Source organism: Ascaphus truei, chromosome 5 (assembly GCF_040206685.1).
Source record: "Ascaphus truei isolate aAscTru1 chromosome 5, aAscTru1.hap1, whole genome shotgun sequence".
Classification (NCBI taxonomy): domain Eukaryota; kingdom Metazoa; phylum Chordata; class Amphibia; order Anura; family Ascaphidae; genus Ascaphus; species Ascaphus truei.
Genome location: NC_134487.1, coordinates 272,323,969 through 272,342,263, shown reverse-complemented (window position 1 = coordinate 272,342,263; position 18,295 = coordinate 272,323,969). Strand labels below are relative to the sequence as shown.

The 18,295-nt window shown below is 47.4% G+C and overlaps 1 protein-coding gene across 2 annotated transcripts in view; it reads right to left on the bottom strand.

The window, feature by feature from the left end:
• Positions 1-18,295, bottom strand: part of LOC142494572 (neuropeptide Y receptor type 2-like) — a 52,202-nt gene that overhangs the window by 16,489 nt on the left and 17,418 nt on the right. The window contains exon 1 of one of the 2 annotated variants that reach the window (XM_075599026.1): positions 441-552. The exons of the other annotated variant lie outside the window; for it this stretch is intronic. The gene's annotated coding sequence lies outside the window, so the exon portion shown is untranslated. Of the gene's footprint in view, positions 1-440; positions 553-18,295 lie in introns of those variants that run through there. 2 annotated transcript variants of the gene reach the window in all.

The following is an 18,295-nucleotide window of genomic DNA, read 5'->3' as shown; positions in this document are numbered from 1 at the left end:
ACTGACAGACACACAGGCACACTGACAGACACACAGGCACACTGACAGGCACACTCACAGGCACACTCACAGACACACAGGCACACTGACAGACACACACACACACAGGCACACTGACAGGCACACTCACAGACACACAGGCACACTCACAGACACACAGGTACACTGACAGACACACAGGCACACTGACAGACACACAGACACACAGGCACACTGACAGACACACAGGCACACTGACAGACACACAGGCACACTGACAGACACACAGGCACACTCACAGACACACAGGCACACTCACAGACACACAGGCACACTCACAGACACACAGGCACACTCACAGACACACAGGCACACTCACAGGCACACTCACAGACATACTCACAGACACACAGGCACACTCACACACTCACAGACACTCAGTCTGTCACTCACACACTCACCGGGTCACACGTGGCAGCAGTGGGGTCTCCGCACGGCAGTGGGCCCTCTCCAAGACATGGGACACACAGCGCAGCGTGGGCCTCAGCAGCAGCAGCAGCAGCAGGTCCCCCCAGGTCCCGTCCCCCCCCCCCTCCCCCTCCCCCCCAGAAGCGGCCGACGCCGCAGCACGCTCCCCGGACACCCCCGGGCAGCAAGCGAGGAACGGGGGCATGTGATTAGGGGGAGATCATGGGCAGGAGGCGTACTGGCGCAGGAGGCGCGCATGGGGGAAGCTGGGTTGGCACTTCCCCCTCCGTCCCACGTGGCGAGCGGAGGGTGCGGGGGGGCTGGATCACGCGCTTGTTTTGGGCTTCCCCCTCCGTCCCACGTGGGGAGCGGAGGGGGGAGGGTGTGGGGGCTGGATCGCGCGCGGCGCTTGTTTTGGGCTTCCCCCTCCGTCCCACTTGGGGAGCGGAGGGGGGGGGGCTGGGTTGCGCGCGGGGTTTGGTTTGGGCTTCCCCCTCCGTCCCACGTGGGGAGCGGAGGGGGGGGGGCTGGGTTGCGCGCGGGGCTTGGTTTGGGCTTCCCCCTCCGTCCCACTCCGTCCCACTTGGGGAGCGGAGGGGGGGGGCTGGGTTGCGCGCGGGGTTTGGTTTGGGCTTCCCCCTCCGTCCCACGTGGGGAGTGGGGGGGGGAGGGATGCGGGGGATTCTGGGTTGCTGGGGGGAACAGGCAGCGCAAATGGCAGGACACTCTGCTTGCCCTGTGCACGCGCGCCGGGACCACAGGATTTGCCGCCATTTTTTTTAACCCAATCAGGGAGGGGGATTATTTATTTATTTATTAAAAAAAAAAAAAAAAAAATTGGCACGAGCAGGGGAATTCATTGAGCTGCAGCACGGGTCGCCAGCTGCCTAAATCCACTCGCAACGGGCGACAGGTTATCATTATTTGTCGAGCACTGTATATATATATATATTACAAATCCCCTATACATATAAAACTCACCCAAATACATATCAAAGACCCCACTGCATCTAAAAAAAGATCCCTATGCATCTAAAAAAAGACCCCTATGCATTAAAAAAAAAAAAAACATCTACAAAAGACCCCAATACATCTGCAAAAGAGACCAATCCATAAAAAAATAAACAATACAGTACATATAAAAAACAATCCTCCCCAATACATATAAAAAATACCCCAACCCATATAAAAGTACCCCCAAGCCCCTCAATACATATATAAATTCCCCCAAGCCCCCAATACATATAAAAATACAGACTTACCTTGGGTCAGGCCGGGCCCGGTGTGTGCGGGGGTCCGCTGGCTGGGGGGTGGGGGCGGCTGGCGCTGAAAATTTCCCCCGACCTCTGTCCTGGCCCTGCTGCCGGTTGCAGCCGGGCCCTAACTCTCAGCTGCCTCCAGCACTCTCTCTGTCCCACGCCTCTCTGACGTCAGCGCGCGGCGCGCCGGAAGCTGGGCCAAGCTTACTTCCAGCACGCTGACGTCAGAGAGCCCCGTCGCGTGCCGGCTGCGTGGGACAGAGAGAGGAAAGGTCCTGCAGGCAGCTGAGAACCGGGACCCGGCCGCGACCGGCAGTAGTGCCTGGTCAGAAGTTGGGGGAAATTAGCAGCGCCGGCCGGCCGTGCTCTTACCCAGTCAGTGGACCCGGGACACCAGCCCCGGCTGTCCCCCCTTCTAACTGGCCCTGCAACTATGTGAGTGTTCCTGGGACCCAGATTAGGGAAATCTGAACACTGTTCATGGGTTTTGGATTTGAACATGCATTGCCCTTTCTAACTAAGTACGAGCTTCACTCTGATACACCTAACTACTACAAAACTCCAGAAAGTAACTGTGACAGAGTGAAGTCAACTCCTATCAGTTACGCCTGGGAGACATATGTCTGAGTGCTTCATCCAGCACTCATAAGGGTTAACTCAGGTGGAAGTTAGGAAATCAGAACTCTTTAGCTGACACCTGAGAGCCAGCAAGGTAGATAAAGGATCATGTGACTGGCAGTAGCTGCCAGAGAGAGAGAGGAGCACACTGCTGCGTGAGCCCTTAGCCAGAGGGATTTCACCAAAGACTACTTCAACTAAAGTAAGGATTATTCATTTGTTTACTGACTGCTTAAAGTACCCTTAATGGTTTGGTTATGGTTTAGCCAGCCATCCTGCTAGATAGGTCTGCTGTGTTATTAGTCAGTTTTTCTCCCAAAGTGGAGCAGGATTTATTTTGTTAAAGGGACAGTGTACCCGCATGTTATGTTACTGTGGAGAAATAAAGCCACTGAACGTTTTTATTTATCCTGAAACTATACATGTGGACTGTTCCCTGACCTCGGCTACAGGCCGTCCTGCCACAGGTGGTGTCAGAAGTGGGATGTCGGACGGCCCCTGTATCTGAAGGGCCACACAGAAAGAAAAAAAAATGGAGAAATTTTTTTCTCAGTTCCTTGAGCAACAGCTCCAGCTAGCAGAGAAGCAAGCAGAGCGACAAGCCCAGCAAGCTGAGCGACAAGCCCAGCAAGATGAGCAACAGGCCCGGCGAGAGGAAAAGCTACTCCAACTGCTGGTCGAAGGCCCAACCCCAGGCAGACCAGGGATTCCAAATAACCCACCGGTGATGCTGCCTAAGATGAAGCCAAACGAAGACCCAAAGGCATTTCTCCTCACTTTTGAAAGGGTAGCCACGGCCCACAGCTGGACAGTTGATCGCTGGGTAACGACTCTGGCTCCACTCCTCATAGGGGAAGCTCAGGCAGCCTACCAGGCTCTTCCAGCGGACGAGGCCATGGACTATCAGAAACTAAAGGCTGCTATTCTGGATCGCCTAGGCCTCACGCCAGAGACCTACCGACAGCGGTTCCGGACAGTCAAATATACAAACAGAGACAGACCCCGGGTCGTAGCCCACCGCTTAGTAGACTTATGTACCAGGTGGATACAACCAGAAAAACATGACAAGGCAGAGATCCTTGAACAGTTTGTGCTCGAGCAGTTCATACAGATACTGCCCCCCTCCTCCCGCTCCTGGGTAAAAAGACACGCTGCATTTTCCCTGGATTCAGCGATCCGCTTGGTGGAAAACTTCCTGGGCGACGACACCCAACAGGATAGCTGGGAACGGCCGATGCAAACACCAGTTGCTTCCGGTGATGCTAGAGGCAGGAGAGCAGACAATCGAGGGGTCTACAACCCGCCAGCTCGGGAGATCCAGTCAACCCGATCGGAAGACCCTTTCCCATCTCGGAGGGTTCCTGGTACAAACTCCCGCAGAGACGCCCATCCTGGGTCCGAGGCCACTGGATCACTCAAGGGAGGCCGCCACCCACAGTATTCCCCGAGAACCTGGACTCCTGTCACCCACCCGGTGGAGAGGATAACCCCCCCAACCAGAAGGGAGGACCCCATCCAACAGCGGAGAGGTCCAAACACCGAGCCCCGTCGAGAGCTTCCGCGGACGACCGAGTTTGCGGACTCAGGAGATGAGGAGATGGACTGTTCATATGGCAGAACCACTGCCACAGCTTGTCTCCGAGGGGACCACAATCCGTGGTTAGTCCCAGCATCTCTGGAGGGGACAAAAGTAAACGCCATGCTGGATTCGGGCTCTGGAAAAACCCTGATCCTAGAGGGCCTAATTCCAAGCAATAGACTATCTTATGACTCTCCTTGGAATATCGAGTGTATCCATGGGGATACAAAGAGATACCCGACGGCGAACGTTACACTGCGTAGCCAGGATCAAGAGGCTAGCCTACTAGTGGAGCCTACTTCTCTGGTACCGGAGAAGCCCGGAGACTTGTTCCCTTTTTCCCCAGAGATTTTTCCCCGTAGACACCATGTCCCAAAGACACGTAAACAGAGACGTGCGGAAAAAGAGGACTGGTTAAGAAAGGCTGGGACTTTTGGTAACATTAGTCAGCCCAAAGGACTGCAGGTCATGGCCGGGGATGACCAGGGTGGGGAACAGATAGATACGGGAGTGTTGCCAGACCTGGATCTTCCTGACTTCCGTCAGAGGCAGAGGGAGGACCCAGCTCTGCCTAGACAATATGAGAAGGTGGTACAGGTCAACAACAAGATAATAGATGAACAAGGTGTAAAAGTGTTTCCACATTTTGAACTGTTGAATGACATACTATATCGTGTGAATAAGGTTACACAAACAGGGGAGGTCATTCGACAGATGCTAGTCCCTAAAGGGTTGATTAAAACAGTGTTTACCCTAGCCCATACTCTCCCATGGGGTGGTCATTTGGGCAGAGATAAGACCACGGACCGCATCTCGTCCCGGTTTTACTGGCCAGGCATACATGGTGACATCATGAAACTATGTGAGACATGTCCTGAATGCCAGTTAACTAGCCAAAAAGGACAGAAGCCGGCTCCCTTGGTTCCTCTGCCCTTGGTAGCCGTCCCATTCGAGAGAATTGGGATAGATCTGGTCAGACCTTTAGAACCCTCTGCGAAGGGACATAAATTTATACTCGTTGTTGTTGATTATGTCACCAGATATCCTGAGGCCTTCCCTCTGAGATCAGCCACTGCTAAACAGGTTGCTCACAGGCTGTTAGAACTGTTCTCTAGGGTAGGACTTCCCCAAGTAATGTTAACTGACCAGGGAACAAATTTCATGGCAAAGTTAATGCAGGATGTCCTGAAGTTATTGGAGGTAAAATCCGTCCGGACCTCGGTCTACCATCCTCAGACTGATGGATTGGTAGAGAGGTTTAACCGTACTTTAAAAACCATGCTTAGGAAGTTTGTGGACACTGAAAAGCGAGCTTGGGATGAACTTCTCCCTTTCCTGTTGTTTGCGGTACGAGAAGTTCCCCAATCATCCACAGGCTTCTCCCCGTTTGAGCTCCTATATGGATGCAACCTCTGGGTATTCTCGACCTACTGAAGGAATCCTGGGAGGAGGAGCCCTCCCCCTCCAAGAATACCCTTCAGTATGTCATAGACCTTAGAAACCGCCTAGACATGATAGGTCGGTTTGCGAAGGAAAACCTCAAATCTGCTCAAGAACGTCAAGAGAGGCAGTACAACCAAAATGCTCGCTTGAGGGTCTTCTAACCTGGGGACCAAGTGATGCTACTACTACCGACATCAGAGAGTAAACTCCTTGCGAAGTGGCAGGGTCCTTTCCAAGTTCTCCGCCGCACCGGGGAGGTGAACTATGAGATCTCTCAACCAGGGTCCAGGAAGGGTAAACAAATCTACCACGTGAACCTCCTGAAACCCTGGAAAACGATGAGATCGCTGTTCATTCACCCTCGGTAAGGAGAGACGGATTTGGGTCCAAAGCTTCCAAAGGGTAGTACGTACAATGACCATCAGGTTCCCATGGGAGAGCAGTTAACAACGGAACAAAGGTCAGACCTACTTGATGTATGTGACCAGTTCCCAGATGTTTTTTCTGAGCTGCCAGGGCAGACTGATTTAGTGTCCCATAGGATTGAGACAGAACCTGGCGTAAAAGTATGGTCCCGTCCCTATAGATTGCCAGAGGGCCGAAAAGACCTGGTAGAGAGGGAGATAATAGACATGTTGGAATTGGGCGTGATCGAGGAGTCCCACAGCGAATGGTGTAGCCCTATCGTGTTGGTCCCTAAACCAGATGGGAAGGTGAGGTTTTGCGTGGATCTGCGAAAGATAAATGCTGTATCCAGATTTGATGCATATCCAATGCCTAGGGTGGATGAATTGCTTGACTCGCTTGGTAAAGCAGAGTATATCTCCACCCTAGATCTCACGAAAGGATATTGGCAGATACCTCTAGCGGAAGAATCCAAATGCAAAACTGCCTTCGCCACCCCTCTCGGTTTATACCAATTCGTCACTATGACATTCGGGTTACATGGGGCTCCAGCCACGTTCCAAAGGTTAATGGACAAGGTACTACGACCCCATAGGGCATATGCCGCGGCCTACTTGGATGACATTGTCATCTATAGCAGACACTGGCAGTCTCATATAAAAAGGTTAAGGGCAGTCCTAACGTCCTTAAGAGAAGCAGGGCTCACTGCAAATCCAAAAAAATGTGCCCTGGGTAAATCCACTACAAAGTACTTGGGCTATGCCGTTGGGGGAGGGATAGTAAGGCCACTAGCTAGCAAGGTGGCCGCCATAAAGGAAGTCCCCACCCCACAGACAAAGACACAGGTCCGCTCCCTTTTGGGGTTAGCAGGGTATTACCGGCGGTTTATCCCCAATTTTTCAGAAATATCTGCACCCCTAACAGATCTGACAAAAAAAAGTTCCCCGACCCAAGTTAAATGGTCTTGGGAGTGCCAAGACGCCTTTGACATGCTAAAAAAGTGCCTGTCAGAGGGCCCCGCTCTTCGGAGCCCAGATTTTAAAGAGCCCTTCATCATCCAGACGGATGCCTCAGAGGTAGGACTGGGAGCAGTGCTGTCTCAGCAATTTGATGGTGTTGAACACCCCATACTGTTCATCAGCCGGAAGCTGTTCCCAAGGGAAGTGAGGTATTCCGTTATTGAGAAGGAGTGCCTCGCTGTAAAATGGGCAATTGAGGCCTTGAGACATTATGTCGCCGGAGTACACTTCACCCTGGTCACTGACCATGCGCCCTTGAAGTGGTTAAACACCATGAAGGACACAAATCCAAGGTTGACCAGGTGGTATATTGCCCTCCAACCCTTCTCTTTTGATATTCAGCATAGACCTGAAAAGGACCATAGAAATGCTGATTTTTTGTCAAGGGAAGGAGTGGAGGGTCGGGCTTCAACCGTGTGGGACACTAGCCACACACAAACAGGGGAGGTATGTGACAGAGTGAAGTCAACTCCTATCAGTTACGCCTGGGAGACATATGTCTGAGTGCTTCATCCAGCACTCATAAGGGTTAACTCAGGTGGAAGTTAGGAAATCAGAACTCTTTAGCTGACACCTGAGAGCCAGCAAGGTAGATAAAGGATCATGTGACTGGCAGTAGCTGCCAGAGAGAGAGAGGAGCACACTGCTGCGTGAGCCCTTAGCCAGAGGGATTTCACCAAAGACTACTTCAACTAAAGTAAGGATTATTCATTTGTTTACTGACTGCTTAAAGTACCCTTAATGGTTTGGTTCTGGTTTAGCCAGCCAGCCTGCTAGATAGGTCTGCTGTGTTATTAGTCAGGTTTTCTCCCAAAGTGGAGCAGGATTTATTTTGTTAAAGGGACAGTGTACCCGCATGTTATGTTACTGTGGAGAAATAAAGCCACTGAATGTTTTTATTTATCCTGAAACTATACGTGTGGACTGTTCCCTGACCTCGGCTACAGGCCGTCCTGCCACAGTAACCATAACACTTAATTATGAATTAGCGATATGTGTATGTATGTAGGCTGCCAAACCAAGGTTCAAATAAACTTAACTGAAATGTAGTTTGAGTAGTCATTCATGAAAATACACATCAAGTTATCAATGTATAAGGTGATCTTTTCTGTCCCTATTTTTGTATTTTTTTTTAACCTTCCTTAGGTGGTTGAGTTTGTGGTCAGGCTCCTCCAAGATTTCAAGTGGTAAATGGAAGAAACTCAAACCATCATCACAACATCAGTGATTTAGTTACATTACCTAGTGTGTTCATTCTGTCCATGTAACCTGACCTCGACATAAGGGGAACATCATTCTTTAGTAATTACAATATTATGGTAAATCGGTCAGCCATTTATTTGGAAGGATATATAACAGGGAGTTATAGTGGCTAGGTCTCGATGTCGGAGAACCAAGTTCAAGCCCCAATTCCCTGCTACCTGCCCAAAGTCCGTTCATCTCCATGTGCCTCAAACACCACAAATGAAATGGGAAGCCGGTTGGGGGACAAATACTGTGTGTGCTTGTAAAGAGAACAGAGATTCACCAGGCGCTCCTGCTAGCGTCCTGTACTATTAATAATGGGCATAAAGAACAACGAAGAACACAATAAATATATAAAATAAGAGAAAATAAAAAGTACAGCAGTATGCAATTAACCCTTTCGCTGTCAGAGGGGTCCTGCTGCGTATTGTAGCAAAATACATTGTTGCTGTCTCTGGTAGTCAGAGGGTTAAAGGAGGATACATATACTACTAGGAGACACATTGCTCCTTTTACACTAAAAGTAACAGAAGAAAATAGAAAGTAAAATGTGTTTGTCTTTGTTTTTTAATATAAAAGCCCTGCGGAACTAATTGCAGATGTTGTGATGCAGTGAGGATACCATATCATTTTCAGCAGTAGCAGCAGCAGCAGCAGCTATAAAACACACACACCAATTTATGTTAGGGTGTAAAAAGATGTGGGATGTATTTATACAGTGGGAGGGTGTGAGAAGCCAACAGGGAGAGATATTGAGGTGCTTTAAGGAAACCTGTTTCACAAATGCACCAACACATTGTCTGGAATCCCAAGAAGAGCGAGTCCCAAGCCCCCTGGGAGTTTAAATCCATGCAATGCATTACTAATGTGCCCCCAGCCAGGATCAAAAAGCACAGGCTTCTCATTCAGCTGTCCCGCATGGCACACGCTTATAGCTCTGCTAAGCCCTACATTTATATAAAGGCAGTATCAATACAAGCAAGCAGTGCAAAGCGTAATTAATAGGTTTGTTCTCGGTGTCCTATACAAGGTTCCACCCGCTAGGTGTAATAGTACAGCCACATGTGTCCCTGATAAGAATGTAATGGTACATTCTTGTCAGCCTTGCAACACCTGCCTTAAAAGTTGTCCAAGAACATATTCTTTCACATTAGGATTCTTTCAATATATACGCTTCTGAGACATGTGAATGTGCTCATAAGTGGAATTTTTATTTTCAATATAGACAAATATTTGAAGGATTTAACTATGAAATATACATGGAGAATGTAAAACTAGAGGAGAGTTGTAAATATTTATATATATACAGCTCAACCCCCTTATAACGCTGTGCTTGGGGTCCTAAGAATCACATTACGCTATAAGTGGATCGCGTTAGAAATAATGTACACTTGTATGCATTGTACAATAATGTATTTAAGACACCAATAATCGTGTTGTAAAGTATTCATAAATACGAAAATTGGAAGCCACGCTTGCACCGCATTATGAGCAGATTTGCGTTGTAACGGATCGCGTTATAACGGGGTTGAGCTGTATGTACACACACACACACACACACATATATATATACACACACACACACACACACACACACACACACACACACACACACACACACACACATATATACACACACACACACACACACATATTGTATTGTATTGTATGTCTTTATTTATATAGCGCCATTAATGTACATAGCGCTTCACAGTAGTAATACATGGGGTAATCAAATAAATAACAGATAATATAAATAACAGATCATGGGAATAAGTGCTTTAGACATAAAAGTAACATTTCGGAAGAGGAGTCCCTGCCCCGAGGAGCTTACAGTCTAATTGGTAGGTAGAACGTACAGAGACAGTAGGAGGGAGTTCTGGTAAGTGCGTCTGCAGGGGGCCAAGCTTTATGTATCGTGTTCAGAATATCCACAGTGCTATTCATATGCTTCTTTAAGCAAGTGTGTCTTAAGGTGGGTATTAAAGGTGGATAGAGAGGGTGCTAGTCGGGTACTGAGGGGAAGGGCATTCCAGAGGTGTGGGGCAGAAAGTGAGAAAGGTTTAAGGCGGGAGAGGGCTTTAGATACAAAGGGGGTAGAAAGAAGACATCCTTGAGAAGAACGCAAGAGTCTGGATGGTGCATAACGAGAAATTAGGGATGAGATGTAAGGAGGGGCAGAAGAGTGTAAAGCTTTAAAAGTGAGGAGAAGAATGGAATGTGAGATGCGGGATTTGATCGGAAGCCAGGAGAGGGATTTCATGAGGGGAGATGCTGAGACAGATCTAAGAAAGAGTAGAGTGATTCTGGCAGCAGCGTTTAGGATAGATTGTAGGGGAGACAGGTGAGAGGCAGGAAGGCCGGACAGCAGGAGGTTACAGTAATCAAGACGGGAGAGAATGAGGGCCTGAGTCAGAGTTTTAGCAGTTGAGCAACAGAGGAAAGGGCGTATCTTTGTTATATTGCGGAGGAAAAAGCGACAAGTTTTAGAAATGTTTTGAATGTGAGGGGCGAATGTGAGAGAGGAGTCGAGTGTGACCCCTAGGCAGCGTGCTTGGGCTACTGGGTGAATGATTGTAGTTCCAACAGTAATGTGGAAGGAGGTAGTAGGGCCAGGTTTGGGAGGAAGTATGAGGAGCTCTGTTTTAGCCATGTTGAGTTTAAGGCGGCGGAGGGCCATCCAGGATGATATAGCAGAGAGACATTCAGAAACTTTGGTTTGTACAGCAGGTGTAAGGACAGGTGTTGAAAAGTATATTTGTGTGTTGTCGGCATAGAGGTGATAATTAAACCCAAAAGATGTTATTAGGTCACCTAGAGAGAGTGTGTACAGAGAAAAGAGAAGAGGTCCCAGGACAGAGCCCTGGGGTACCCCCACAGAGAGATCAATAGAGGAGGAGGAGGTGTTAGCAGAAGAGACACTGAAAGTACGATGGGAGAGGTAGGATGAGATCCAGGATAGAGCTTTGTTCCGAATACCTAGAGTATGGAGAATGTGGAGGAGAACAGGGTGGTCCACTGTGTCAAATGCTGCAGAGAGGTCGAGTAATATGAGCAGAGTGTAATGACCTCTGTCTTTGGCAGCATGGAGGTCGTCAGTTATTTTAGTGAGGGCTGTTTCGGTGGAGTGAGCAGAGCGGAAGCCAGATTGTAGAGGGTCTAGGAGAGAATAGGTGTTGAGAAAATGGAGCAAGCGAGAGAATACAAGACGTTCAAGGAGTTTAGAGGCAAAAGGCAGGAGGGAGACAGGTCGATAGTTAGAAAGACAGGTAGGGTCAAGCTTGTTGTTCTTGAGTAATGGTATGACTGTTGCATGTTTGAAGGAGGATGGAAAGGTTCCAGAGCAGAGGGAGGAGTTAAAAATGTGTGTGAGCATAGGGATTATAGTAGGAGCTAGAGGTTTTAGGAGATGGGAGGGAATGGGGTCAAGACGGCAAGTGGTAGAGGGAGAGGAGGCAATCAACAGCGACACATCCTCCTCTGAGACAGTGGAAAAAGAGTCAAGGAAGGCAGGAGGAGAGTTAGGAAGAGGTGTAGGATGGGAGGAAGAAACAGAGGGGATGTTCTGCCGTATGGATTCCACCTTTTCCTTAAAATAGTCAGCAAAGTCCTGAGCGGAGATGGAGGAAGGAGAGGCAGCTGAGGGTGGTTTGAGTAGAGTATCAAAGACAGAGAACAGTCGGCGTGGGTTAGACTTGTGCATGTTGATTAGTGCAGAAAACTAGGCTTGTTTAGCTTGCGAGAGGGCAGAGTTGAAACAGGATAGCATAAATTTGTAGTGAAGGAAGTCTGCGAGAGTGTGAGACTTCCTCCAGAGGCGTTCAGAGAAACGAGTGGAGGAACGCAGCATCCGCTGAGGGGAAGGGGGTTGTTATGCCACGAGGGTGTAATCAATTCATTACCTTAGCAGTTAGCCACTAAGGCAATGAAGGGGGGTTATTCATGTATTTTAATGTTGTTCATTAACTTTATTTTTAGTGTAAGCTTCCCATTTATTGCAAATCTGGCTATCCAGGCTCTCCACTGTGTTCTGTAGGTGTTCTGTATGTTTTACAATTCTTGTTCAGCTGGTCTTAGCTGATTGGAGAGTGGCTTCTCCTACCTAGTTTGAAGCTTACCCCCGCCCACTTTTAAATGGTTAAAAGCTCACTCCATTGCATCTCCCACTCTCAGGGGATCTTGCTTGCTTACAGTTTGATTGTGACAAATCTAATACAGAGTGCTTTTCCTGGCAATGTACAGGTTAATAAGAGCTTCAATCAGACTTAGAACTTTGCAACTCATTTTGACAGATTTATTATAAATCATTCTTCCTGGTAATGCACAGGTTATTAAGAATTTATATTAGTGTTAGGTACCCTTGAGATGTGGTCTTCCGTGTAGTGGCTCAGGGGCTTACAACACTTTGGCCAAAATGTTAAACTAAAAGACCATTTTATTCAAAAGATATCTATATACATATATATTTAGGCACTGTACCGTGTATAAGTTTCATTGGATGTGCACTGAGCTCTGTCTGTGTTTCATGTTCTATCTCTGGTTTTAAATAACTATGTATATAATGGCCAGTATATTGGCTATTATATTCATAGAAAAGACAGCCTGGACTAGGTGATAAATTATTTGCCGGATTTCTGGCTTTCATCCCCTTTTGATAAATTTCAGAACTTGATTTATGGCCGTTTTGACCTAAAAATGCAGTATTAGGCCTCTTTTTTCTCGGATTTAATACGTTTAATGGATCCGATAAAAAAGTGCTTTATTATTGGCGGGGCAACATCGATGTATTGCACAATAAAAATAAGGCACTTTTTTTGGTGCGCTAATACCAGATTTTATGTTATCCGAGCCCGAGTATGCTGTCTTCGGCCAGGTCCCCAGAGGCCGTTGCGGCGCACGCTACAGCATGCGCGCCACACACAAGGCACACCCCTCTATCGGGCAGGCCCCAGTCGGCGTGTGTGCGTGCGCGCACAAGCCAAGATGCGTGACCGCCTTGGCAAAAAGACAAGATTTTAGTCTTTTGGCATGGCGGTCGAGCATGAGTCACAGCGGCGGTTCAGCCAGTGAGGGCGAACCTGCCGCGTGACATCATGGCCCCGCCCCCCCCCTCCTGTTGCGATCTTGACTTTCCCCCTGCAGCTCAATCACAGACCGCCGATCGCGGCTTGCACCCATTCACGCGCTGCCAGGCGCACGTCCAGGAGCGGATACTGGGGTCGTAGCCTTAGCTGTTTCAAAGAAGCTCAATTATTCCTCTACAGATGTAGGAGGAGTTATTGCTTCCGCTGGCTACATCAGTACATATTGTACAGAAAAGACTGCATTAATGACTGCTGGTCCATAACACAAGCACGTATAGTATAGTCTGCTGAAATGGAATAAGCCGGAATAGCATTTTTTTAACTCATTCAGTGCTAAAGGTGCTTGCAATTCCCTCTGACAATATAGCGGTTCCAAAAACAGTGCAGTAGGAAAAATATATTTTTAATAAAACACACAGCACGGGAAATAACCAGGTACCTTATGACAGGAACAACCTAGCATAGACTCTCAAAACCGCCTCCAGTATTAGTAATTTCAAGATTTCAGCTGTCTCTCATTTTAATCTTATCTGTAACTGTTACACATGCCCATAATCATATTATCTCTAACGGTCCATGAAATGTCTGTAAATTGAAAGTATAACCTCTGTTCATTTAATGTAACCATGTATCTGCCACCATAACTCTGTATCCAGGACATACAGCTCGACCCCCTTATAACGCTGTGCTTGTGGTCAAAAGAATCACATCGCGCTATAAGAGGATCGCGTTAGAAATTGTATGCTACAATTGTATGCATTGTACAGTAAAGTATTTAAGATACCATTGATCGTGTTGTAAAGTATTCATAAATACGAAAATTGGGAGCCACGCTTGCACCGCGTTATAAGCGGATTCGCGTTGTAGCGGATCGTGTTATAACGGGGTTGAGCTGTACTTGAAAATGAGGAGGTAACTCTCAATGTATTACTTCCTGGTAAAACAATTTTTCTAAATAAATTTAATACTTGTTCAAGGTCACAAGGTGAGCCGACACTGGGTTTAGAACCAGGTTCCCCTGCTGCAAAGGAAATGACTGGCAAATGTAATTCCTTCATTGTTATTACCATCGAGTTGCGCTGTTATCAGATAACGCTCTCCTTACGCCCCTAAATGGGAAGATTACTGGTATTCCTACTCCGGTTACTATTTTCTAAAGTCATATTATTTATTTATAAAATTGTTTTACCAGGAAGTAATACATTGAGAGTTACCGCTCGTTTTCAAGCATGTCCTGGGCACAGAGATATTATGGCAAATACATGGTTACAAATACATAGTTACATAAAGTGACCAGGGTTATACATTATATACAAGACATTGCATGCACAGTTAAAGATAAGTAATAGGCGTATGTAACAGTCACACACCAGATTAAAATGTGAGACAGCTTTAGGCTGAGGCCCCGCTGCGGTCGGCAGCGCGCGCGGGCCACCAGCCCCTTACCTGATGTGTGCCTGCCCCCGCTGCCTCCTTCCGACAGGGCGGACTGCGTGCTGTGACGCGTCAGCCTGCCGGAGCTACCAGCGGCTTGTGTTCTGCAGGTCTGACGCGTCACGTGGTGCACGTGTCAGCCAATGAGGAGGGGAGGAGGGGAGCGAGAAGGAGCTACGGGAGGGAAGTCTGTTAGTTAGGCAGCCGTGCATAGCTCTCCCTCTCCCGTGCATAGCTCTCCCTCTCCCGTGCATAGCTCTCCTCACCCCCCCACCCCCCAACCCCACATCTCCCTCCGGTGCCCGCTTCCCAGCTGCCCCTGCTCTGAGTTTTGGTCCACCCCTCCCCCCCCTCCCCCACCGCCGACCTGTTTGACACGCCCCCCCGGCCCATTTGACACGCCCCCCCCGGCCCATTTGACACAACACCCCGCACCGGAAAAAGTTTTCTGCAGACTGCAGCAACTTGCACGCGCCGCCGGCAAGCAAGGCGGCCGTGCGGGCGCGTGCAGCGGGGCCTTAGCTTTAGTTAAAATCACGAAAGGGGTTAACCCCCTTAATTGACAGAGATTGGCAATGTGTTGGAGATGCTGGTAGCAGCAAATGGGTTCAACCTACGCCCCCCACTCTGCAAAGTATGTGGTGCTATTAAGTGGCAATCAGAATGCGATCATAGAGGACTAAAGTTCGCTTTTTATGCCACCCCTATTTGGGCCCAATTCCCAAGACTTCCTGCGATGTCCCACACAGCGGTGACCATACACTTTTTTGTTCATTTCCCTGTTAATATGGAATTTCAGTGTATTTTTTCTAAAGAAAACACCATCCATGTTCAGGAACGTGTTAATAAAGATGATTTTTTTTTTAGACCCGCCAGTTATTCATGGAGTGTAAATATATTTGCTGAACAGCAATCTGTCACCTTCACCAGAATTTGCTTTCGATTGGTGCGTTATGTTATTATTTTCTGTGCTGGCATGGGCCATGTTGTAAATGACACTCATTTCAGGCATGGACTTCAATTAAATAGCTCTCACAGGTTCAGCCCAAGTTGTATTGCATAGAGCACTGGAATCAGTGCTCTATGCAAATTGCAATGTATCTGGCTGGGTTCCTCTACCACTAGGGATATTGAACGGACAATAAACTGGGCACTTTAACTTACCAACGTACTGTACATTATAATTGCAAAGGATAAAAGCTCTCAGCCATGTTACCATCTGTACCATTTTTTTTCTAACTATTTCCTAACTTAAAATGTATGTTAAGTAGCTTCACTAGTTTAGTTCTGAAACTCTAAATGTAAAAAGCACAATAGAAAAAGGTATGCTTTGTTGTTGTTTTTTAATTTTTTTTTTATCTCTGGCTAATTCATTTTTTCATTAAAGTGCACAGTGCTGAGTTAGAAAGCAGGAGTTTTTTTTTTTACATTAATAATAAAAAAAAATCACTTGTTTTTGAAGAATTCAAAAATAAATGAAGGGAGTTTGTATAAAATCACTTTGTTTGGACCAGATAGCTGGGATGGCAACTACAACCCTCCCAGTGCTAAAGGAGTTAAGTTGTCCTCTACTTGTCCGGTGAACCGAAAGGTGGCTTTGTACATGACAACTGAGAAGCAAAGCCAGAATTCCCTTCTGAAAAAGCGAGCAAACAGGTACTTCCTCTGTCACTGGTGATATCAGTTGCAGGGTTTATGATAAAGCAGCACATTGATATATTTAAATGGCCTCACTGCCATTCCTTTGCCCCAAGCATGTGTAAAGAAATTAAAAGATAAGAGGCTGATTTGCTGGCGTTTCAAGTGCTCTATAATTTTAACGGAATTGTCCCACTTAGTAGCAAACTGAATTAACTTTTCGAGTACCTTAATGATGTACCTGGCACACCAGAGGCCCTTGTGCCGTACCCGGTATGTCATCATTGTAACGGTGTTTCCCCCACCCTCTGGGAGATCACGCTGACACTAGTGGTGTTGTGCTGATTACCTGCTGGTTCACAGGATGCCGAGGAGCTTTCCGCCGTTGTCATTGGGGAAGACAGGACAGGTTTCTGGGGTAGATGACTGATCTTTATCTCACATAGTGTCTCCATCTGCTGCATGCTCCAGGGATGTGGAGACAATCCCTACAGGAGAACTTACTTCTACTCCCCCAGATAGATCGCACACCAGGCAGGAGTATAGTTAACTGGAACCCTTTATTGTCTCTCTGCATACACAGCAACACAACTGGTATCTGCTTCAGCACAGTCCGATAGGTCTCCAACCTCAGGATGGTCCCTGGACATCATCCCCAGGCCAAGGGCACCCGGGACAGCCCTTGCTCTTCCCTGACTCCCTAATAGAGTCAGGGGTAAGGTATCACTCCTCACACCCCCAAGCGGAGGTGACAACGTGTCAATGCTCGGTTCACCTCTGTGTGACTACCTGTCTCTCTCAGAGGAAGATACACTACTACATTTAGGTGTGCAGCTCCTTAAGTACCGGGGGGGAAGGTCCAAGGTCTGAGACCAGGATTGGGCAGAACACAGGCCATAGCCCGCCTCCTCCCCTGCCACTCAAGGCAGCTGTTTTCAGTGGGGAAACCCAGGATTATTGGTCCTGGCACTGCCTGCACTGTTACCAGGGCTTGCATGTCAGGGAGGGCTGACTGGTAGCCAAAACCAGACATGGCTGCATCATTAAAATCCTGTTTCTCCAGGGGTTGATTGGTTCAACGTTCCATCGGAGCAGTGAACCCAATCGAAACGGGAGGGAAAGTGGAACCCCTCCACTTCTGTTTGTCACCTGGTCGCAATCCAGGAAGTCTGAAGGTCACTCGGGTGCTTCCAGGCATCCGGCAGCAAAAAAATATTAATTACAGTGATATGTTCATGAGATTAAACCTAGAGATTGTTCCCTTAGATGGGGCAGTCCCACATCGCAGGCTAAAAAAGAAAATAAACAATCTATCACGGTAGTTGGGTGTGATGCACTAAGAGCAGATATAATGTATTTGAGCTCAATCTCACACTAAACAAGGAATCCACCCTAACTAACCTCCATATTTTTAACAATTGAAACCAGGGGGTTCTTCAGAGCTGAACAGCACTATTTTCAGCTGGGGGTCCCCGGGTAGTCGATATATTTACTGGTGACGTTACAGGTATTATTTCCTGTTTTCTATAGAGGATTTAAACGGCTATCCAATAGGAAGCTATAACCGATGGTGATACAGCTTCCTATTGACCTGAGATTTGGCAGCCATTTTGTTTTGCCTGAGGGAGATTTAAACCTGGTAACTTCACTGGTAAATATCACGGGGAAACGGGTAGTTCACAAAACTGAAAATAGAGGCGATTAGCTCAGGTGTTCCCCCTCTGTCTGGTTTTCATCCTGTAACAAATTGGGGGACGGGGTGGGGTTGAAAAAAGTAGGAGGAACTTTATCTGTCCTTAAAGTAAACATTAAACACATTTTATCCTGTGAAAATAAAGATGTTTCCTTTCCTTTCAGTTTGAGCTGAATGTTATGCTTTTCAGCTACTTGATCTATTTAACTAATGATGGCATCACAATTATCTTACTTACTGAGAACAAAAGAGCATACAAGTTTACATGCAGATTTGAGTATTACCAAAACGAGATTAGAGAACATTTAAAACATCTGTAAAACATTTGCTTACCATGGAAATGTTAAAAGGATAACTCAGCCCTCCTAACCCAGAAAACAGACCAGCATTATAAGGTCTGGGACGCATGGCCTGAGAACTAGAAAAATAGA